At 43.2% G+C, this 25,243-nt stretch overlaps 1 long non-coding RNA gene across 1 annotated transcript in view; it reads left to right on the forward strand.

Moving 5' to 3' along the window:
• The window catches only part of LOC136645930 (uncharacterized), a 58,171-nt gene extending 39,246 nt beyond the window's left edge, over positions 1-18,925 (forward strand). Inside the window, exon 3 of the long non-coding RNA XR_010794177.1 lies at positions 18,846-18,925. This is a non-coding gene — a long non-coding RNA (uncharacterized lncRNA). The remainder of the gene's footprint in view (positions 1-18,845) is intronic.
• The last annotated feature ends 6,318 nt before the right edge of the window (positions 18,926-25,243 follow it).

Here is a 25,243-nt window from a genome sequence, read left to right on the forward strand (position 1 = left end):
GCAGAGGCAGGCAGAGATGGACCATGGGGAGACTTCCGGGGGTGATCAGGCTTTGTCCCAGCCTCAGGCATGCAGCTCCTCAGCTGCCCGCATGGGAAATCTCGGGGCTGGAGGACGTCATCCTGGAGAGGAGGGAAACAATCTGCTAGGGGGGACCCCTTCTCCAGGGGACGGGCCCATATCCGAATGCACTCAGGATACTTCTCGGCGGGAGGGGGGTCAGGGGCTTCTTGTAGTGGGGGATTCGATTATTAGAAACATAGACGGGGGTTTGTGACAGATGCGAGGACCGCATGCCGACTTGTCTACCTGGTGCGAAAGTTGCGGACATCACTTCTTGTCTAGACAGGCTGGTAGATAGTGCTGGGGAGGAGGTAGCGGTTGTGGTGCATGTCGGCACCAACAACATGGGCAAGTGTAGCTGGGAGGTCCTGGAGACCAAATTTAAGCTATTAGGTGGGAAGCTGAAAGCCAGGACCTCAAAGGTAGCGTTCTCGGAAGTGCTACCTGTTCCACATGCAGGGCTAGCTAAGCAGGCGGAGATCAGGGGTCTCAATGTGTGGATGAGATGGTGGTGTAGGGAGGAGGGGTTTAGATTTGTTAGGCACTGGGGAACGTTTTGGGACAAGCGGGGCCTGTACAAGAGGGTCAGACTTCACTTGAACCAGAATGGAACCAGACTGATGGCGCATAACATTAAAAAGGTGGCAGAGCAGCTTTTAAACTGATCGCTGGGGGAAAGCTGACAGGAGCTGAGGGCATCCATTTCAGAACTCCTCATCCTTATGGGATAAGGACGGGGAGGTTAGAGAACAACAAGGTAAAGGCAGAGTAGGAGAAGAAATTGGGAATGGTAGCGTGATGGGATGGGATAGACGGTTTGGCACAGTGAGAGGATGCGGGGACAAAGGAATGAATAAGCAGCCCATCCTGGGGCATTCCATGTACAAATGCTTTTATGCAAATGCCCAAAGTCTCCAAGCAAAGATGGGAGCTCTGGAATGTCTGGTGACAAGGGAAAACATTGACATTGTGGGCATAACGGAAACTTGGTGGAATGCAGAAAATCAGTGGTATACTGCAATCCCAGGCTATAAACTCTACAGGGAGGGACAGGGTTGTAATCATGGGGGACTTCAATTATCCTCATATAGACTGGGTCAATTTGTGTTCTGGTCATGAAAAGGAGACCAGATTTCTTGACATGTTAAATGACTGTGCCTTAGAGCAGCTAGCCATGGAGCCCACCAGAGGATTTAATATTGTGGGCTCCATGGGATTTAATATTGTGCAGTACTCAGGACCTGGTTAGAGATGTCAATGTTACTGAGCCGTTGGGGAACAGTCATCTTGCTGTGATCCATTTCGACATGCACGTCGGGGGAAGAATACCAGGCAAATCTCTCATAAAAACCCTTGACTTCTGACGAGCGGACTGCCCTCAAATGAGGAGGCTGGTTAGAAGGAGGTTGAAAGGGAAGGTAAAAAGAGTCCAGTCTCTCCAGAGTGCATGGGGGCTGCTTAATAGTTATAGAAGCCCAGTGGAAATGTATACCACAAAGGGAGAAGGGCTCGACTAAGTCCAGGAGGGTGCCCGCATGGCTAACCAGCCAAGTTAGAGAGGCCGTAAAGGGCAAGGAAGCTTCCTTCCATAAATGGAAGTCTTGCCCTAATGAAGAGATTAAAAGGAACATAAACTGTGGCAAAAGAAATGTAAAAAGGTGATACGGGAGGCCAAGTGAGACTATGAGGAACGCATGGTCAGCAACATTAAGGGGAATAATAAAAGCTTCATATATGTTAGAAGCAGGAAACCCGCCAGAGAAGCAGTTGGCCCTCTAGATGGTGAGGGAGGGAAAGGGGAGATAAAAGGAGACTTAGAGATGGCAGAGAAATTAAATGAGTTCTTTGCATCTGTCTTCATGGCAGAAGACCTCTGGCAGATACCGCTGCCTGAACAGCCCCACCAGACCAAGGAATTAAGTCAGATAGAGGTTAAAAGAAGATGTTTCAGACCTCATAGATAAATTAAAGATCAATAAGTCACCGGGCCCCTGATGGCATCTACCCAAGAGTTATTAAGGAATTAGAGAATGAAGTTGCTGATCTCTTGACTAAAATATGCAGCTTGTCCCTCAAAACGGCCACAGTGCCAGAGGATTGGAGGATGGCAAATGTCATACCAATCTTTAAAAAGGGAAAGAGGGGGGACCCGGGAAACTATAGGCAGGTCAACCTAACATCTATACCAGGTAAGATGGTGGAATGCCTCATCAAAGATAGAATATCAAAACACATAGACGAACAGGCCTTGCTGAGGTAGAATCAGCATGGCTTCTGTAAAGGTAAGTCTTGCCTCACAAACCTTTTAGAATTCTCTGAAAAGGTCAACAGGCATGTGAATGCGGGAGAACCCATGGACAGTATATATCTGGACTTTCAGAAAGCGTTCGACACGGTCCCTCACCAAAGGCTACTGAAAAAACTCAACAGTCAGGGAATTAGAGGGCAGGTCCTCTCCTGGATTGAGACCTGGTTGAAGACCAGGAAACAGAGAGTGGGTGTCAATGGGCAATTTTCACAATGGAGAGAAGTGAAAAGCGGTGTGCCCCAAGGATCTGTCCTGGGACTGGTGCTTTTCATCCTCTTCATAAACGACCTGGAGACAGGGTTGAACAGTGAGGTAGCTAAGTTTGCAGATGACACCAAACTTTTCCGAGTGGTGAAGACCAGAAGTGATTGTGAAGAGCTCCAGAAGGATCTCTCCAAACTGGCAGAATGGGCAGCAAAATGGCAGATGCGTTTCAATGTAAGTAAGTGTAAAGTCATGCACATTGGGGCAAAAAAATCAAAACTTCACATATAGGCTAAAGGGTTCTGAGCTGTCTGTGACAGATCAGGAGAGAGATCTTGGGGTGGTGGTGGACAGGTCGATGAAAGTGTTGACCCAATGTGCGGTGGCAGAAAAGAAGGCCAATTCTATGCTATCATTAGAAAAGGTATTGAGAACAAAAGGGTTAATATTATAATGCCGTTGTACAAATCGATGGTAAGGCCACACCTGGAGTATTGTGTCCAGTTCTGGTCGCCGCATCTCAAAAAGGCCATAGTGGAAATGGAAAAGGTGCGAAAGAGAGCGACTAAGATGATTATTGGGCTGAGGCACCTTCCTTATGAAGAAAGGCTACGGCATTTGGGCCTCTTCAGTCTAGAAAAGAGATGCTTGAGGGGGGACATGATTGAGACATACAAAATTATGCATGGGAAGGATAAAGTGGATAGAGAGATCCTCTTTACACTCTCACATAACACCAGAACCAGGGGACATCCTCTCAAATTAAGTGTTTGGAGGGTTAGGACAGACAAAAGAAAATATTTCTTTACTCAGCTTGTGGTCTGTCTGTGGAACTCCTTGCCGCAGGATGTGGTGATGGCATCTGGCCTGGATGCCTTTAAAAGGGAATTGGACAAGTTTCTGGAGGAAAAATCCATTATGGGTTACAAGCCATGATGTGTATGTGCAACCTCCTGATTTTAGAAATAGGCTATGTCAGAATGCCAGTGCAAGGGAGGGCACCAGGATGCAGGTCTCTTGTTGTCTGATGTGCTCCCTGGGGCATTTGGTGGGCCACTGTGAGATACAGGAAACTGGACTATATGGGCCTATGGCCTGATCCAGTGTGGCTGTTCTTATGTTCTTAACAGGATGAGTACTGAGACAGTGAGTGGTGTGTGTCAACAACTGGAAGTGGGTTGGTATGGGTGGCAGTGGCTCTGCCAATATCTTATCCCCCTTCCTGGTCTCAATCCACCTTTCCTTATAACTATAGCTCTTTGGAGTTTGTTTTGCCTGTCCCCCAGTATTTTGAACTGAGAACTGCTGCTTGCTTTTACTGCTGCGAAAGCCTTACTTTCCCACTATTTATGTAAGCAACGATCTGTGGGGTTATTCCTAAGTAATGGATTGCCGGCACACAGTATTCAAGATGGAGGCCTGTTTGTTTTAGAAATACCAGTGACTCATCTGTGTTCAGCATACAAATGCATGCAAAAAATTCCATGGGTCCTTCAAAAGTGGGATGGTAAATGACCAATTTCTAGTTTATTTCGTGTTTTGTTGCTTAGGTAAATTGCCTAGTTTAGTTTGACAGCCCAATCCTAACCATATTTCCTTGCCAATGAAGCCATGCCACCAGGGCATGTACTGCATTCTGTGGTGGAGGGGCAGTCATGGAGGCCTCCTCAAGGAATATTTGTTCCCTTACCTCTAGGCTGCATTGCAGCTGCATCAGTACTGGAAAGTTGGCTAGGACTGGGCTGCTCATCTGCAATCAGTGAATATGTGCAGTGGGAGAGGAATCAGGTCTGCACTGGCTGGCATGTCCCTCAGCTACTCCACCAGAATCTGACCTTCTGCACAGAACATAAATGCATACAAAAGCCAGTGTGGTGTAGCAGTTAGAATAGGATAGGACTGGAGAGCCTGACATTCAAATACTCATTTAGCCATTAAGCTCACTGTGTGACTTTGAATCAGTCACCATCTCTCAGCCTCACCTATCTCACGGTGGTGTTGGGAGAATACTTTGAACTGCTTGGAAGAAACATGAGATCAAACATGAATAACAGTAATGTAAGGTGTGCACACACAGGCTCCGTATCCTGTGTTTCTGAAAAGGTTGGATGAACAGCTAAAGGTTGAGATGGGGCCAAAAGGCATGATCTCACTTCCCCCCCCTCCACATTTATTGACCATAGACTTGGTTAACTAAACAGGGATTGTGGAGAGACTGTAAGGTATCCTTGAGGATAGCTCCAATGTAATTACCAACTTGGTAGCAGATTTCCTGGTGACTGTCGTAAAAAAAAGTAGTTGCTTGTGAATTATTACCCAGTATGTGATAATGAAGGTAAGTTCCACAACGAAGTTAAAATGTTTAATTTTTACCCTGTGTATTTAATCGTTTTAAATGCCAATAAAGGTTTTATGATATGATATGAGAGACTGTATTTTCCTCAACTTCTTCTGTACCTTTGGAAGTAATTAGGGTAGAACTAGGAAACAGTCTGTGCTCTGTTGCAATGAGATATTCCATGCTGCAGATTAAACAATTCTCACAGTTATAACCTCCTAAACTTCTGAGTGACTCCACCTATCCATGCAGCCCAATTGTTTCCTCTGACTTGGTATGGCCAGGAGCGCTTCCAGGTAAGGCTTTGTCTTTCCTTGGATAATAGGAAGCCTTGATCTTGCCTGATTGTCCCACAGCCTAATGCCTGCTGTTCCCCATGCTGCCTACAACTCACTATAATGGCAAACATTCATTACAATTCTGATGACAGTTATTACATGTGAATAGGCTTCAGCCTAGAGACATTTCAAGTACATTAAAGATACAAGGTCAAATCACGCTGTCACGCTGAGAATGTGAATTGGATTAGGGATGATTAGAAATCTCACCTCTCATATTTTGAGTGGAATTTAACTGTCTTGTCAAATGTACACTAAATGAAAAGACATTTATTATCTCTCTTGATCACTAGATTATTTTGGAAAGATTGTACTTCCATTTCTCTTCAATAAAGCTTCAAATTGCATGGCTGGCACCGCCCTGAAGTGACCTGATGCAGCTTGCATCAGCAGCAGATGGCCAGGGAAGTAAGGGGGTGGTGGATTTGGAGTGGGCCACTGTGAGATACAGGAAGCTGGATTAGATGGGCCTATGGCCTGATCCAGCCATATGGATCCAGCCCATATAGATCAGGGCTGTTCTTATGAGTGCCCTTCACTCTGTTACCCCTGGGGGCTGGGGATAAGAATAGGCCCTCAGTTTGGCTGTACTTGTCGTAAGAGGCGAATAAACAGCCACCGGGTAGATGGGACTCGTCAGCCTGGGAAGGCAGCTCATCTGAGAGAAGGAAAACTCTGATCCCAAACCTCCACTGCCTTGTGGCTACATCCAGTTATGGAAAAGGCTTCAGGAGTCAACCTCGAGGCAAAATCCGGAGCCGGAGTCCCTGAGGCACTTCATGGCTGAACACAGTCACACTCTGGCAACTCCTGCGACACCGCTGGAACCAACCGTATTGGCCTCTGCCTTGCCATTGGACCATTTCAGCGACGTGTAGAGGGGGGATTTGCTGCATGGGTAACAGCCTATCCTCCATACCTACTTTAGCCAGGCTTCGCGTACTGGAGAGGACACTGTTCCAGAACCACCATTCAGAGCATGACACCATAGTCTTCTGAGACTGAAGGATGCCAACAACAACTCTGCTGCAACCTCCTTCCAGCCTACCAAAAATGCAAAGTGCATTGTTCCACTCTCCACTCCAAAGTGAGTGCGAATTGGATCATCTGTTTCCCTCCCTCCCATGCTTATGCATGCCCCTAGCAAAGCTAGCAGTAGCAAGTAGCATCAGGCCACAGACCCATTTGGGCCAGTCCTGTAAGTGCCACTGAAAATGGCTTCCCTGTGATAAACAATTCCTGCCTAGCCTGTAACATTTAGAATTTCCACATAAGCATCTGTTTGGAGTGCCAACATCATGTTATTGGGGTGGCGGGGAGAAATCATCCATTTACCATGTGGACAGAATCTTCAGTGCGGGTAAAGAAATCCAAACCTGGCCACAGTTTTCCTAGTTTCATTTGAAATCTAGATTGTGTATTCACCTCAGAGTGAAGCACTTGTTCAATGTTGAGTTGCCTACTCTGCAATCTAGTCAGCTTTCTCATTGTACTATTGAGTCACATGAATGGTCACTGCATATTTCTACATAATTCTATGGTCTGTGTGCCACATGTTTGGATGCAACTGCAGATTCATTGCATCTGATAAAGCAGGTGGTGCATATTAATAGGCATCTTTGCGCTGATTCATAATCCATTTTTTTACACATTGGAAGCTAACACAAATTGCCTGGGCCTGCACATCTTGCATGTGCCTTTTGAACAGATGAACATATGTGCTGACTGGAACTCAAAATATTGTTGAAAGATGTTTAAAAAAGACTGTGCATCTGGACAGATCTTGAACTATTCACAAGACCAATTCAAGAAGCATTACTACACTGAAAATATCAATGTACGTTCACTTGGACAGTTGCTTGTGTAAATTGTCTTTTTGAGAAGTTGGGGTAGATACCATTTTGGTCCCTTCCTCTTCTTATTCACTCTAAACACAGTTTATGAAACCAACATACAATTTAATTGTATCTTAGTCTAGCCCAGGGGTCTTCAAACCCCAGCCCGGGGGCCAGATGCGGCCCGTGGCAAGCCTCTATCTGGCCCACAGCCAGCCTCTTGTCCCCTGAAAGCCTCTGGCTCACTTGGCCGAACATGACTGGAACTGTGCTCTGGTTGCGCCTGGAGGGTTGTGTCTGGTCTGAAGGGAAATAAATGAATGAGCCTATTCATCTCTGATTTTATATAGATTTTATATTTAAATTTTTTCCCAGCCCTCAACACCATGCCAGACACTTGATGCGTGCCTCTGGCCAAAAAGTTTGGAGACCCCTGGTCTAGCCTATGAATAGCCTATAGAGCAGTTCTTTAGTATTTTCCATGCTGACAACTGCCAAGTGATTGATTAGCCTTCTCCCTCCAAGGCGCGCGTGCGTGCGTGCGTGCGTGTGTTTCTGCACAGATATTTAGCAAATGTGTTTACGCCAGAGCATACCTGTTCAGGTTTACAACATCATCAGTAGCACATACATACATAAATCAATACCTAGTCCAAGTACCAATGTCCCAACTGCAGACAAGGAGCTGAAGAAATTCTTGAAAATGTTACATACTACTGAGTTGAATTAACATAGCTTTTCTGCCACCCTGTTGTGGACAAAGAATTCCTTATATTATAGCAGCCATTTTTAATCACTGTGCTGTGGCACACTAGTTTGCCGCGAGTGGTCCACAGGTCTGCCACAGGAATTTGGGGGAAGATCATTTATTAGTAGGGCCAATGGGAGTGTGAGCAGCTGGCAGCATGGTGTGCCTTGTCAATTGTCAAAAACCTGATGGTGTGCCTTGACAATTTTAGTGCCTTGTCGGTGTGCCACGAGATGAAAAAGATTGAAAATTGCTGTATTATAGGTCTTAAATATATATGCAGAAGCTTGATCTATTTCAGGTGTGTATGCTTCTTTCTGTTGCTCAAACCAGACACTTGGAATTTGTAATTTCAATGAATGGAGAGTTTCACTAGCATTCCCAGTAAGTGGTCGCTGTGTATATCTGTATTGTATATCTAAAATGCTTTAAAAGATCTCACTTTCACAGGCTACCAAATCAAAGTTTGGGATGTGGCATCTGTTCTCATAGGGATGTTCTCATGTATACATAGGCAGTATACATATCAGCCAGTGGTGTTCAAAGTGTTTGTCACCAGGGAGCACTTTCCACACTGACTGATGTGCCAAGTAAACCCCCCCCCCCCCGGTTGCGTAAGATTCTGGGTCATCTTTTAGAATGAACATTCAGTTGAAGCAGAGTGCTAGCTTGTTGGGCCTTGCCATCATTCTGCTTAAACTACAAGATGACAACCTCTTTTTCTATTTCAAGGGAAGATCAGTAATGAGTAACAGTCTTATAGGAAAGTAAAATTGATCCATTTACTGTGGGAAGATGATGGTGTACCTGAGGAGGATTGGGGGGCAAATGACCTAGGCAGAACCTGTGGGGGGGGGGGTGCCGCAACCCTTCCCTTGCCACCATTCAAAAAAAAAAAAATTGGGATCCTTTCAAAATGCTGAAAATGCAATTGTTTGGCATTTCTGTTTGCTGGGGATGTTGCCTGTGGCCTCCCTGACTTCCAGAAGGCCTTCAAAGACCTTTAATATGCCAAAAAATGGCACTTCCAGTTTCCACAGAAAATTAGAAATGCTTTCGGGGGAGGGCAGCATTTTGCAGACCTGTGCCCCTGGAAGGCACTGGGGCCAGGTCTACAATTGTACAGAAGCCATTAATACGAGGGTCGCCCAGAAAGTAATGCACCACATTTTTTTTCTTCAACAATTATTTATTGAACACAATGAAACTTACACACAAGAAAGAATGATGTTTCTTCTACACTCCCTATTTTTACATGTAATCTCCATCCAGTTCTATGGCCTTCCTCCAGCGAGACACAAGGGCATGTATGCCCTGTCGGTACCACTCCTTGTTCTGGTCACGAAGCCATTTCTGCACTGTGCAAATCACCTCTTCATCATCCTCAAAATGTCTTCTGCGAATGGCATCCTTTAATGGCCCAAACAAGTGGAAGTCTGAGGGAGCTAGGTCAGGGCTGTAGGGTGGATGGGGTAACACAGTCCAACCCTGTTTAGTGATGTGTTCTGAAGTCCTCAAACTTGTGTGAGGCCGAGCGTTATCATGTTGAATCAAACATTCACCTGGGTTGTTATGGCGCCGAAGTCGCTGGAAGCGCTTCTTGAGTTTGGTTAATGTCTTCACATAAGCTTCAAAATTAATGGTGCTGCCTCTTGGCATCACATCAATGAGTATGACACCCTCACAGTCCCAAAACACAGTGATCATGACCTTACCGGCGGAAGCAGTTGCTTTGAATTTTTTCTTCTGTGCAGATTGAGGATGACGCCATTCCATTGACTGTAGTTTTGTTTCGGGCTCAAAATGGTGAACCCAGGTTTCATCACCTGTCACAATCCTGGGCAAGAACGCTTCCCCCTCATCTTCAAAACGTTTCAGCAACTCAGAAGAAATGTTTTTTCTGAGGGATTTGTGGTCCACCGTAAGACAGCGCGGAACCCATCATGCACACACTTTTGAGTAATCAAGAGCATGGATGATTGCATCCACACTTCCTTTGCTGATTGACAGCTTCAGCGCCAACTGCCTAGTCATTATGCGTCGGTCCTCGCGAATGAGCACATCAGCAAGCTGCGTCTTGTCAGGTGTGACAGCCGTGGATGGCCGCCCCGAAAACTGCAAATCTTGGAGTTCTGCCGAACCGCCTTCTAATGGCCTCACCCTCTGTGCCCAGCGACTAACCGTACTTCTGTCGACTGCAGATTCTCCATAAACTGTACACAAACGTTTGTGAATGTTCCCAACAGTTTCTTTCTCCGCAGTGAGAAATTCAATGATGACATGCTGCTTGTAACGTACATCACTTACAGACGCCATTTCAAAACACTGCTGCAGCTACGCTATCTGTCTGAAGAAACCAAAAATTTGTGTGCGCACTCCTGAAAATTCAAATAATGTATATCTAAAGTTTCGCATTCGTACCATTACTGTAGGCTGAGAAAAAAAATGTGGTGCATTAATTTCTGGGCGACCCTCGTAGAAGGGTTGCTTTGCTTGCTAAGGAGAGGGAGGAAAGTGAAAGGTCAATTTCTTCTTTGCATATGTTTAATTTATTAAAAGGAATGCAACTTTACAGTTTAAATGTAGAAGCTGAGAAGCTACAAATTGCATTTGAAAGTGTATAATGGTAAACAGACAGCTCGTATAGATCAGTACAAGATGCTTCTCTGATGGGAACAACCAAGAGTAGAGAAGTAGAGGAAGGGAGCTCTTAGTTTATTTGCCACCCATGGTTAAGAGTATAAGAAAAGCCCTGCTGGATTGGCCAACACCCTATCTAGTCCAGCATTTTGTTTCCCAAGAATGACCCACCAGCTGCCTCAGTGAAGCTCATAAGCAGAACAGAAAGGCATACTTCTCTCCCTCCATTGCTCATTCTGCCAGTGGCTCTGGAAGCAACACATACTTACCATGACTAGTAGCAATAACTAGACCTGTCTTCCATGAATTTGTCCAATGCTCTTCTGAAGCTGTTCAAACTGGTGATCATCACCCCATCTTGTGGCAATGAATTCCAGTCTAAGAATGCATAGTGTGAAGAAGTTTAAACCATCTATTTTTGCTCTATTCAGATGTTTTTTGACTCTCAAACATGCTTGTTGACAAATTCTTAGTGCTTGTTGACACTAGAACAGTGGTCTCCAAAGTGGAGACCGCTGTGCATCCACAAAGGCTTCCTAAGCATGGATGGTGCTTTCTGTTCTGTGGGGGAGCCTCAACAAAGCACCTCTTCACCCCCATTCCTCCTCCGGGCACAAAACCTGCTGGGGCATCAGAGGTCAGAAGCAGCTGGATGCGAGGAGGAATGGTAATGGAGGCGCTTTGTCGAGGCTCCCGTGCAGAATGGTAAGCGCCATTCACATGGTGGAGGGCTTTGGAAGGGTGCCAGATCTGGCCCATGGGCTGGACTCTGGAGAGCCCTGCACTAGAAGATTAGTGAGGCAGAATTTGAACTTGCAGAAACCATGCTAATTCTCCTTGAACAAGACTCATTCTTCTGTATGTTTAATAATTTTATCCTGATGTATGCTTTCTGCCAGTTTACCTGAAACAAACATTAAACTGTGCTGCCAATAATTTCCCATATACCTGGAGTATTGTGTCCAGTTCTGGTCACCGCATCTCAAAAAGGATATAGTGGAAATGGAAAAGTTGCAAAAGAGGGGAACTAAGATGATTGCTGGGCTGGGGCACCTTCCTTATGAGGAAAGGCTACGGCGTTTAGGCCTCTTCAACCTAGAAAAGAGACACCTGAGGGGGGACAAGATTGAGACAAAATTATGCATGGGAAGGATAAAGTGGATAGGGAGATGCTCTTTACACTCTCACTTATCACCAGAACCAGGGGACATCCACTCAAATTGAGTGTTGGGAGAGTTAGGACAGACAAAAGAAAATATTTCTTTACTCAGCGTCTGGTTGGTCTGTGGAACTCCTTGCCACAAGATGTGGTGACGGCATCTGGCCTGGATGCCTTTAAAAGGGAATTGGACAAGTTTCTGGAGGAAAAATCCATTACGGGTTACAAGCCATGATGTGTATGTGCAACCTCCTGATTTTAGAAATGGGCTATGTCAGATGCAAGGCAGGGTACCAGGATGCAGGTCCGTTATTCCCTGGTGTGCTCTCTGGGGCATTTGGTGGGGCCACTGTGAGATACAGGAAGCTGGACTAGATGGGCCTATGGCCTTATCCAGTGGGGCTGTTCTGATGTTCTTTTCCATTATAGAAAAACAGGTTGGCAACAGTTTGTTACAGAGCTTTGAAACCTTTAAAGCTCTCTGTGTTTGATGCAAGATTGCACCTTGGGTTATGCAGACATCACACCTCTTGCTAGAATGGGCCTTTTCTGCTATGAATGCCAGTGTGTGCATTCAGCGCTATCTTTTTTTTTGTGCTTGCTTACTTGGTACCTGCTCAACCTGTAAGCAGAACCAAACCTATTCACTGTTTTCCAGGAACATTTTCCATGTGTTGGAACATTCTCCTTTGCCATAATGGTTGGGCACTGCTTGAAAATTCTTCTCTTTGCTTACACTGTCCTCTCCTGCTCTCTTGCCCTTGGTGATGCCATCACATAATCAATAATCCAATCCTATCATCAGCCACCAAATGACATGCAGTGGAGGTGGCATAGGCCAGCCCACAGCCTACCCCTTGTTAGCCCAGCCCACAGCCTACCCCTGCCACCAACATACCCGCATCGGTGGTGACTGAGTACTCCAGTAGCTGTGGCCCAGTTGTACGCATCATTGCTGCATCTGCAGCACTGACAAAGGGAGCCTTCCAATAACGGAATGCTAGTTCCATCAACAGAAGACATCCATAGGATTGGGCTCCAAATCTGATTTTTCACATAGGGGTAGTGATCTCATTCAGTATGTCATCTCTGACTAGTGGGGATCATTATATGATTGATCCAAGAAGAAAATAGTAGTAACCAGAGAAATGTTGCTAAAGCAGCAACAGGTAAGAAAACAGGATTGTAAAAATTTGAGTACAGGTGTGTGTCACTTAACATTCTTTGATCCCCATTGTTATGAGATTAGGTTATTAAATATTCAGCCCAATCAATTGCCATTGCTGTGTAAACAGACACTCCCTGCCACACACTAGCTGGCTGCACAGGGTACTGGAGACTGATGGCCTCTTCTTTGCATTAAGAGCCTCTTTGTTGTGTAAACAGACACTCTGCTGCAGGCTATGGGAAACCTGACTGCCTGATTAAGAGCCTCTTTGTTGTGCTTTGATCACCTTTCTATATATAGTCCACATTTTGCTTCCTTAAATGTTTCCTTATAAACCAATTCCTGGGTATATTTGGGGTGCTGATTCCAAAAATGGCATCCGTTTCACCCTATTACGTCTAGTTTTGGAGATATAGTATAGCCTCTTTAGTGAATGGTTCAGGCAGCTTCCTCATGAGGAAGACTACACCATGGCTTCCTCATGAGGAAGCTGCTTGAACCATTCACTAATGATGTTATACTATATCTCCAAAACTAGACATGATATGGCAAAATGGATGCCATTTTTGGAATCAGCACTCCAAATTCATATCGAACCACCATAAAGTTTGGGAAAAACTTTTCTAACCCTCAGTTTTGTAGGCCTGTGTAAGCGGCACACGTCTGTATTTATATGAAGTCTTTTTTGGGGGGGTTGATAACAGAAGAGATAGTCCTTTCACAATCACTGTCTTTGACCCCCAAATCGTTTAAAAACATTTGGCACAACCCCTGAAAACACGATTGAAACAACACTGCAATCCAAATCAGCATTGGGATTGTATTTTCATTGCAATGCTTGCAACTAGGAAATCCAGTTAAGCTGACCTAGAAAGTTCTACCATATTTACCTCCAAGGTTGACCTTGGACAGCATTTTCAAACCTGTGCTTTATATTGTATGGGGGAAATGCAGATTTTGTTGAACCTGCCCTCTATCCTTCCTACCTGCATTTAAAAAGAAACACAGCATAGCTCCAGTCTGAAAAAGATTGGTAGTTATTTCTCTAGGAAGCATTTAGTGGCTGGATTAAGACAGATTTACTGTCACCTGCTCTGATCAGTTTTGGACCAACCTTTTAATGCAATCCTTGGAGACTGACAGGCCTGAGGATCTGCTGAGACCGGCATCCAAAGGGTGTCCTTAATGCACAGATCAACAGGAAGAGCAAGTGACGTTGCCATCTTCCTCCTGGATCATTTTTCTGCCCAGCTGCCAGGACACATCTTTAGCTGAGGGTCTCTCTATGTTAGGTCTGGGGTGGGGGCTAGGAGCAGAGAAAGGAAAATGCTGCTGTGTCTGTTAGGAAGGACAGCTCAGAAGGCAAAGCTGGTAGAGAAACTTCATCTGGTAAACACATAACACCCTCCAGCCACCTCCATTCCTCCTTCCCCCACTACCGTACTTAGGAACATTCAATCCTCGCTTTGATGGATGTCCAACAAAATATTTCTTCCACATCCTAAACTTGTTAGCACCAGTTAATTATCTTAACCTTCTTCCCCTCCAAATACATGCTCCAATGAGTTTCCCATCATCAACAGTCACTGAAGACTAGGCAATACTTTTGAGATTGGGTTTAGTTTTGATGTTTAAAACTTGCAGCAATTAATGATTAAGCTATTGCCTTCACCCTCAAGTAAACACAGGTTCACTTTTCACTGGATTAGCATTCCAACTCATGTTAAGAAATGTAAAGAAGGAGGGCATTCACTTCTGTCTCTCTTCAGGAGCAGTGGTCCATGGGGCTATTATCAATACACCTTTGCACAACTGTATATCATGAATATTTGTGGGGGGAAAATCAAACTTTCATTCTGTGAGCTACCTGAAATCCAGACAGCATATCCTGTTAGTTTTCGGATATTTCAGTTTAACAAATCATTTGTATACTTTGACTCTTGTTCTCTCCTCACTAAGGGCCCAGTCCTATCCAACTTTCCAACACCTGTGCAGCTGCAATGAAGCCTTGAGGTAAGGGAAAAAATGTTCCCTTACCTTGAGGAGGCCTCTGTGTCTGCCTTCCTACCATAGGATGCAGTGCACACCTCATGGGCATGGTTGCACTGGCACTGGAAAATTGGATAGGATTCAGCCCTAAGGTGAGGAGGGCCAATCTTATCCAACTTTCCAGTGCTGGTGCTGGTGCAGTGCAGCCCTGAGGAAAGGGAACAAACATTTCCTTAACTGGAGGAGACCTCTGTGGCTGCCCCCCACCACAGGATGCAGTGCATGCCTCATTGGCACAACTGCACCAGTACTAGAAATTTGGATAGGATTTGGCCCTTAGGCTACAATTGTATATACACTTTCCTGTGACTCACTGAACACAATAGGACTTACTTCTATGCATCGGATTGCACTGTGAGAGCCCATACAGAAGACTAAACTAATCCAGGATTGTGGTAAAGAGAATTTTACACATTACTACAGATATAACAACAACAACAACAACTTTATTTATACCCCATCCTTCTCCCCAAAGGGACCCAGGGCGGCTTACAATGGTTAAAAACAGATTAAAACATGATTTAACAAACAGATAAAAACATAATAACACATTGACAGATATGATAAAAAAACAGTGGTCAGATAAAAAGTCAGGTAAAAAGAGCATAAAGCAGCAGATCATAAGGAATCAGGCCAGTAAAAATACTAAAAGATGTAGAAAAGATGTTAAAAAGGCCATGAGCTCAGAAGGCTTGTTTAAACAGAAGGGTCTTCAGGCCTCACCGAAAAGTCTCAAGAGAGGGAGCCATTCTCAAGTCAAGGGGAAGGGAGTTCCAAGGGAAGGGGAAGATATGTGACAAAATGGTTGTATGGGCTTGGAGAGAAAAATTAACATGAGAAGGAACTGGATTATGGGTATCTCCTGAGGGTAGCACAACTGATTGAAGAGAAAAGTAAAAAAAAATTTCCTGAGGAACCTGGACTAACCTCATTATTATGAGAAAGACGTGGGAATTGTACTTCTCCTTAGCGCTGACCCTTTTAAATGGAATTCTCCTCCCCTGAGAAATTCATTGTGCTCCCATTCTCTTTTCATTTGGTTGCTCTCTGAAGATTTACTTTATTCTTTCATGCTTTTCCAGATTATGTTTAGTTTCTGGTTTTGCTCTTCTATTGTTTTTATTTTAATACTTATTTTTAATGCTTTATTCACTGTATTCTTAAAAATTTTGTTGGCCTCCTTGAATCTCTTTGAGAATTTGGGAGCTATGAATCATTTAAATTAGATAGGTAAACAGATGTGTGATATGTGAGCCTCTGAAGCAACCTTTGAAGAAACACCTCATGTTGAGCCCATAAAGATGACAATACTAGAGGTAGCTTATTTGGATCATTCTGCTCTGTTTTAAGGAGAATTTTACCACACATCAAGTGCAGATGTTGGTACATCTGTATCTGTCCTTTGTGCCTTAATCTGTGTGAACAGAGCATTAGTGAAAGGAAGATGAGAACTGAATCCTTAAGGAGTAACAGGAAGGCTGTGGACATTCTCAATCTGTCAACTCATGCGTAAAATAAATGAAGTGAACCAAAGCTGGACATGCCTGTTTGCTAGATGACCTGACCCTCATTACCATCTCTGTGTCTGTTTCAGTTAAACATGAATTCTGTATATACTAGCTCTGCAACATCTCAATCCTTAAAAGGTCAAGGAATTTAAATGCCAAAGTTCTAACAGTTCCATTAGACTGGGGATCAAGAGTGAGAAGGCCTAGGGCAAGCCTGTACAACTCAAGACTGGGTCAGACCAAATATCTACTAATATCCTTTTTCTAGTGACCAGCCAAGTACATAAGAACATAAGACGAGCCCTGCTGGATCAGTACCTCTGGGAAGTCTTCACGAAGGCATGACAATAGCTGTGGTCTGTTGTTTGTCCCCAGCATCTGGTATTCAGAGTTTACTGCCTCAGAACATGGCAGTTTCACTGAACCATCATGACGAATAAGGCCATCCACCAATAATTTATCTACTCTTTTACAAACATTAACCAAATGTTAAGGTGCTACTTGTCTGGTCTTCATAAACCCCTGAAACAGTTTTTGTTTTGAAAACACTTCAAAACTAGTTTACCCATCATGCTAAATGCAGCCGATCAGTCAGCTGAACATATGACAAGCCCTGCCAGACTGTGCCCAGGCCTCGTCTAGTCCAGTATTCTGTTTCTCACAATGAAAAGTCTAGACAGAAAAGTCTATAAACAGGAATGACATATCCCTCTCCCATTGTTGCTGCCATCTATTGGTCCTTTAGCCCAGTGGTTCTCACACATTTAGCAGAGGGACCCACTTTTTAGAATGACAATCTGTCAGGACCCACCGGAAGTGATGTCATGACTGAAAGTGACATCATCAAGCAGGAAAATTTTTAACAATCCTAGGCTGCAATCCTATCCACACTTACCCAGGAGTAAGTCCCATTTATCATCATTGTTAAATTATACATAGTAGCTTGTTAAAAGTACAGGTTCTGGAACATTTCCCCAAATGCAGTAACAAACACGGTAGCATCAAATCTAATATATTAAAAATAAAATATTGAAATGAGTGGGGACCCACCTGAAATTGGTTAGTGACCCACCTTTGAGAAATGCTGCTTTAGCCCAATAGTGCTAACCCCTAAGGCTAGCCCTCCCCACCACAGTTGCAAACAGCTTGGATTCACAGGGGAAAGAGTGAGACTAAGATGGGTCTCAAATGAAATAAAACTGCATTGTTGGGTTAAGAAAACACTTGGAAACCATTTGACTCAAGCTCTGTTCATTCCTAGTTAAAGGAATGACATATCTCTCCACCCACATCTAATATATTTCTCACTGGGTTGTTTGCCTTAAATATCTGAGACTTTTTTGAACAATTGGCATGGCCTCACAGAGACACATACTGTTGTATTTGCAAAGCTGTGTGTATCTTTGCACTGACCAGAGACCAATCCATCTGAACCACACTCAGTGGCACTTCTGAATCTTTGAGAAGAAAAAAGGCACTCCTTGTAGTCATGCACAATCCACGAAACTTTCTGGCACATATGCTGTGCAATACATGTCACAGATATTGTGCTTCTGAGTCAAAGTGTTCTCTCTGTATGTGCTTTTTCTTCCTTTCTTAAGATTTGTTTTTGTGGTGTGGCACCAATCAGTATATTCTCATCTAGTTCTGGGTTGGTTTTAATTTTCGTTTTTTAATAAGACTGCAGAGCTTTAAGGTTGCCCTTCTTTTATGATGTCATCACTGAGTTCCTTCAGCACTGGCCCCTCAATCAGAGCAATGTAATTAAATCACTGTATTCCCCCAGGAAGCTTGATGGGGGAGGAGGGAAGTGTAGTACAGAAAGGAAGCTGGGGCTGATGAATAGCACATTTTCACACACACACACCCAGTGTAAATCACTTTGCCAACAGGGGTATTACCCATAAATCACATGTCCCTTTTGCCTCTTTGAAAGGATGTCTGTCTTCTCCCCCACCCCTTCATTGTTCAAAGAGAAAATGAAGATTGTATCAGTCTAAATGGAATTTCAACTGACAGGGGTTGTGTGTGGGACTTGTTTATTATGATTTTATATTGCTCCAGGCAACATGTGTAGTACAGAAGAGACCACCCAGTCAATTTCCTCTAAGGCGACACACACTTCACCCTTCTTCCTTAAACATCACAGCTGTGTGGGTCAGCAAAGACCAGGTAGGGATGCAGCGAGAGATTAGAACAGTGTATGGAAGACGGTTAGGAACCACATGGGTTATATGATGTGGTCTCTCATAGAGTTAGGCTGACAGACAAAGTTGAGCCCTCTCTTTTTTTCTGAGAGAGAGTTTGGTTTTACATGAGGAGGTGGTAGTAGCTGCTGGGAATTGCAAGCATGTGATGGCCCTGATTGAGCTGAGGGGAATCCCTGACTTCTATTAATTAAGAACAGCTACTATTCCAGTGTTATTGTAATCAGTGGTTCTTGAACTTTGGTCCAGCAATCAACATCAGTTCCTGGTGTACTTTCAGGTGGTCCCAAGATCATAATGAAAACAACAGAAGAAATTCAGAAGAGATCAGTGTTTCTTTGAAGTTTCCACCATGTAATGAAGAGGCAACCCATATTTTAAGTAAGTTGCCTCTTCAATGAGGCAACAATGGAAACAGCTAGAATAAAAATGATCAAGAAAGTTCCAACTGTGGATGATTCTCTATTTTATAGCTTTGTTTTGATTGTAACCACAAAAGACGAATTCAGCCTCTCTCTGCCTCTCTCTCTCTCTCTCTCTCTCTCTCTCTCTCTCTGCAACTGAAAAGTAAGAAAATGTGGTGATTCTGAATGAGCAAGTGAACAATGATAATAGTCTTCAATACAACAAAGTTCAAGAGCCAATGACTATCATACTATTACTACCACCACAACCACCACCATTCTGAGGATGCCTCATATAAGCAAACTCAAATTGAAACTGAAAGTTGATGTTGAAATCTCATGAGTTTTCTGCTGCTGCAGAGACAGGTTCCTGTAGTGCTGAGTGTGAGCCAGATATTTCAATCAATTTTGAAATCTTAGGCCAATTTTGTCAGGTTGCCGGACTGGTAAAGTTCTTTGGGTCTGAGCAGGTGCTCTCTTGCCTATATGCATGGTATGAGGCAGATGCACCACACAGATTCCCATATGTGTGTTAACCAAATCTTTTCTCTTTAAAAAACCCCATCTTCCATATGCAGTGACTCCATCACACATTACATTGTACAGAAGGTGAGGGTCAGAACATACACTTCTCTATTACATGAACAGCATTACCACTAGGTAAGTGTATGAAGTTGGCCATAGTGATCAATTCATAACCAGCTTCCAGTTTTATTAATAAGATGACGACTTGTCTGTGTTCTGTTCCTGGCCCTTGGATAGGCGTTCTTCTGCAGAAGCAAAACTACAAGGAACAAAATTCTCTTCCTCCTAATTATGGAGGTTTGGAAGACACTGCTAGCCATTTTCATCTGCCTTTTAGGTGAAAGATGACAGCCTCCAGAAGACAGCAAACCGGCTATTTGAGGGACAGAAAGACTGAGCTAAAATTGGTAATGCTAATTAGTGGCTTTGGTGGATACAAGTCATCTTCAGTGAAGAGGGAATGAGACTGGATGGAACATATCCCTCCCAAATATTTAAATACATCACAAATATGGATAACAGGGCTAGGAGCCAATAGCATGAAAGAACAGGGATCATTAAAAAAAACCCAGTTCTAGATAAATGGTAATTAAAACAAGAAAATAAAATCTCTAAATACTGTGTAAGAGAAGATAATGCTTTTGAAAACTAAAGTGCAAGATTATTCAGAATTTAGATGCCACATCACAATAGTTTCATCAGAAACAGACCATATTTGGGGGAAGATGTAAAATGGTATCCCTTCACTTGTACTCTGACACTACATCTCTTAGATCTTATAAAAACTCCTTGTGTATACCCTATGGCAGGAGTTCCCAAACTTACCATGGTCATGGTGCTCTCCTTTTGTGGTAGCCTCTTCTTCCCAGCTCTCCCAGGCATTGTCATCTTGAATAATGGGAGATCACATGTAATTCTTGCAAGATCTCCTGAGATCTCATGTGATCCAAGATGGCAGTACCCAAGACAGCTGGGAAGAAAAGACCACCCCTCTGTGCCCTGTAAGTGTACTGTGAGGAAAATCCCTCTGTGCCTTGTGAGTTCACCATGGCACCCAGTTTGGGAACCTATGACATGACCATTGTTTTACACAGAGATGATAAATACATTATTTATTTGGGTGGGGTCCAGCCTTCTCCATGACATGCTAGCTTTCTATGTATTGGAATGTCTTATTTTGTGTTTGAGAGACCATTCTATCATGTGAACCCCTTCCTGATCTTGAAGTGGTAGAACCCAGATATAGGCTTACCAATCAGGTTTATAATACAAAATTCCTGCAAAAAGCAGCAAGTGGTGAAAAGCATGGTGGTTGTGTGAATCTAAATTTCTTCAGTGGTTTGTTGAGTATAAGTAACTGTAGATACTAGAAATGATTAGCTCCACACATAAATGACATCCATGTTTTGTATTTAGTGGATCCACACTGAATCTTGTGAATTCACTGTAATAACAATCTAAATACACGTGGAATATGGTGCATTGGATACAACAGAATGTGCAATTCAATAGGTGCTTTCTATCACCCATTACAGCAGTATGATATGCTAGTGTACTGCTCAACAGCTGAGCCAAAAGTACTTAGGTGCCAGTTCACCCTGTTGTTACTGAGAATACTTTTTAAAAAGTTAATCCTAAAGCCCAGTTATCTTTTGCTACTCTACTCTTCTCTTGAGTTCTTTTTTCTTGTTTTAGAAGGGTGCTGGCTAACTGTTCGCTACAAATATCCACACTAAAATGGGTTAGGACAGGAAGAGCCTTTGTTGCCAGAAAGCCTCATAGTAGATTTACCATGTGTGTAAATGCTAACAAATGTTTGGGATAATATCTTGCTTTGAAGTGTAGAGCTGTGCTAGTTGATACAGGGAGATGAGGTCTATTGGACAGAGCATTGCACCTAGACCAGGGAATTTCAGTTCAAATCATCCATGATGCTCAATAGCCAATAAGTGGACAAGACAATGTTGCTCAGTCTAACATCTTGCCAGAGGTGTTGAGAAGAAAACATGGGATGCCTCAATATATACTATCTTGGAGGAAGGGTGGGATACAGTATGCTAAATAGCCATATTATGTAGAATACACCATGTGATGAAAACCATAAGAACCACTGGGCAGGAGGTCTGGTCTAGAGGGTAGAGCCTCTGTTAGCCTGAAGATAACATCAGAAGGTCGCCAGTTCAAGGACACCGGCAGCGCAAGACCCTGAAGCAGCTGACAAGCCCAGCAGAGTGATTCCACCTTCTCTTGGTGTGAGCAAGAAACGTTTTGGCTGCCCTCCATGTGAGAGATGGAGCTGCTTGTCAGCCTGCGTGGGAGAACTGGAGGCCAGAAGTGAGACCAAACCAGGAAAATCCATTCTGAAATGTTGGTTCTTGAAAGAGAGAACCTCTATGATTGTAAAAATCCCCTTGAGGGATTTAGAAACACCTGCCTATGTAAACTGCCTTGAATAAAGTTAGAGGAGTAATCTGATGGCCAGAAAGGTGGTATATAAATACCTAGTTGTTGTTGTGGTTGTTGTTATATGTGGATCTCAAGGCTGATGCATATGAAAAGAAGACATGTCACTTTAAACTGTTCTCCATGGCCAATGTCTCCACATGACAAGCCACTCTGGGTGGCATCTCATGTGGAATCAAGGTTTGTCATCCATGGCATCAGAAATGAATTTGTAGTGTTGAGAAGATCTCCCAGTTATTGCAGCTGCAGACCAACAAACAGGTGACATCCTACATTTTGATGCACAGACTCTCTGAGGGGTCTGTGAATGGCAAGGTTTAGAACACCCCACATCACAGCAGTTGTTTTTTCACTCCACCATTTACAAGAAGACTATCCTTCTGTTTGGAAGCAAAAAGTGTTCTATTCATCCTTCTACAAAAGAATACAAAGAATACTGAAAAATAATGTAAGGATAATGAATATCCTTTCTTGACAAAATCTTTCTTCTGTTGAAAGGGAAGCAAATGAGTCATGGGGGAAAGCACAAGAAACCATCTAAAATCAAGCCTTTGCCTAGGATTGTTCACCATCCATACATTATCCATCTGAACATTATCCATCTGAAGATTATGTTCAGAGTAAAGGGTTGTTGCTGAAGGATGCAATCCTACATACACTTACTTGGGAGTACGCTCAGTTGAACATAATGGGACTGATTTCTGAGTAAACGTGTCTAGGATTATGCTGTGAGTTTAGCCATTAGTGTTGCCAACCCTCCAAGATCTGGCTGGAGTCTCCAGGAAACAGTATCAATGTCCAGGTGCCTACTACAGGCAATCCTAGAGATGTTAATGAGGCCTCCAGGGATTTTCACCATTACATTATGCTAGTAAAAAATATAACCAAGAATATCTTCAGTCATAGTTGGCAGCCCTGTTGGTCATGATGAAGGAAGTTATTAATGACCAAGTTTTTAATTGAGTTCAATGGAACATTGCCATGACTAACTTCTTCTGTCATGAATAAACAAACTTAGCTTACAGCCTATATGGCAACTAAGAACTCTGCTGGCTCTTTCTGGCTTTTGATAAGGGCTGAAGATAGTAAGAGACATCAGCCTTAGCTCTAGATGCTTCTACCCCCACATATCATTATAATGGTAGTATTGGACAGCTGCACCAAGGTTGTGCATATTATGTTGTGATGGATCCCAGCTGCTGTGATTGAAAGTGGCCCTGCACATTTCTTCATGACCTCAAACAGGAGGAAAAGGGATTAAACTCCCACCTGTTTCCTCCTCCTCCTTGGCAGTTCTCTCAGTCATGTCTGTGTGGCAAGGTCTCTGTTCATTTGTCACCTCCTCATCAGCTTCCCAGTCCCTTTGGAAGAGAGTGCAGCAAGCCGAACATGCATCACAAGCCCTCCCCAGCTCCTATGAAACATCAAGTTTTTACTTCAGCCAGATGTGTTGTTATTGGTGTGGTGACCACACCATCTGACTCCACACCCCCATCTTGCATTTCACTAACTTGCTCCATTCAGGTGGCTTAACCTTCCCCTACAGGCCATTTTGAAGCTCCTTGGCCTCCCCAATTCTTGGAAGACTCCAATTCTTCTCTCCTGTTTGGTCAGGGATCCCGAACTTATGTGATCACACAAAAATGGTATACTTCAGTGGTCTTTGAAATAGTCTGATGAAGGTCTGACATTTAACCCTAGCTGGCAACATGGGACCCACTTAGTATTATACAGTATAAATCTACCGCCTCTCTTTCTCCCACTCCCTTCCCCTTTCTCCTGCAGTCTCTTTTTTATTTACATGTGTCCATAATAAGGCACTTAATTGACTTGCAAAAGCAAAAGAAGCAGACAATAATATAAAAAAAAAATACATAAACTGCTCAATGATGTTCTTTGTCAAAGAACAAAATACACACATCTTTGGTTAAATTTTGTCATGGCAGAGATAATGTGGTTACATCTTAAGACACACAGTAAATCTAGTAGTGCCTGCAGTTCTGTACTCATTAGGATGTTCAAATAAAAAGCATCTCTGAAGTTCATCTTCTTTATACCAGCCTATATCAAATTAATGGTAATGCGGAAGGGAAGTAACATAGTTGTGTAACATAAGGTAACTCAGGCTGGCAGGCAAAGCAACATAATATAATTCTGCCTGCAACATTACCTATTATGACTGCTAAGGCTTTCTAAGCAGGGACAAAGAACATCATTGAGCAGTTTATGTATTTTTTTTTTTTTAAATTATTGTCTGCTTCTTTTGCTGCTATGATACCACATAGCTAACATGCATGGATTTTGAAAAGAAAAATCTGCAAGGTTGTCCCTCCCAAACACAGCAATTTGTTTGCCAGTACTGAAGCCCTATTCCTTGGTTTTGTTTTCTTCAGGGCATGATTTTGCCAAGTCATATCTTTATATGTGGAAATCCCTAATGCCCTTGTGGAATGGTTGGTTAGGGAGCTTCAAGATCACATGTGGGGAAATTCTTCCCATTGGAGTGGGTCACAAATGAGGCACCTGGAGAAAATAAAATACCACTTACAACAGACAAATGAATGTATCTCTTACAACAGACAAATGCATCTGACGGTTGTGCTGCTGTGCACGCCATCTTTGGCGGAAGTCAGATTGGCAGCAACAAGGAATAGGACCTTCTCTGTGGTGGTGCCATTACTATGGAACTCCCTCTTGACAGAGTTGAAAACTATTCCCTCTCTGTTAGCCTTCCTGTGGAGTTTAAAAACCTTTCTTTTTCATTTGGCTTTCCCACTCAAGTTCAGATGGCTTGCTTTATTATGCTTAGTTCACAGTATTTATGGGATTGTTCTGTTGGCTGTTTTTTAAAAAGTTCAAATGTATTACTGTGAAGCTGCTTGTACTACTTTGATTTTTATCTTTCTTCTTGTTCTTTATGATTTTATGTATGTTTAATTAATATGATTAATTATATGAAATTTTTGTAATGGGGAAAGGTGGGATACTATTTTGAGAGAGAGAGAGAGAGAGAGAGAGAGAGAGAGAGAGCGCTACAATATTTTGTTCAAGCATCATCAAATTTGCCAATAGCAACAGGGTGGCTGCTTTACACAGGTTTCTTTAAGGTGGTGCCAAATGAAGTTTAGCCCCCAGGAAATTTGTAATTTCTGTAACTATTTGGTTTGCATTCCATCTAATTTTTCTGAATAGTATTCTTCAAATTAAGTATTCAAATATCTTCAAATATTAAGTATCTTCAAATTAGAATTCAAATTAAGAAAACTGACTCAGGTTACAATCCTAT

This window comes from Tiliqua scincoides, chromosome 3, assembly GCF_035046505.1.
Source record: "Tiliqua scincoides isolate rTilSci1 chromosome 3, rTilSci1.hap2, whole genome shotgun sequence".
Lineage (NCBI taxonomy): Eukaryota > Metazoa > Chordata > Lepidosauria > Squamata > Scincidae > Tiliqua > Tiliqua scincoides.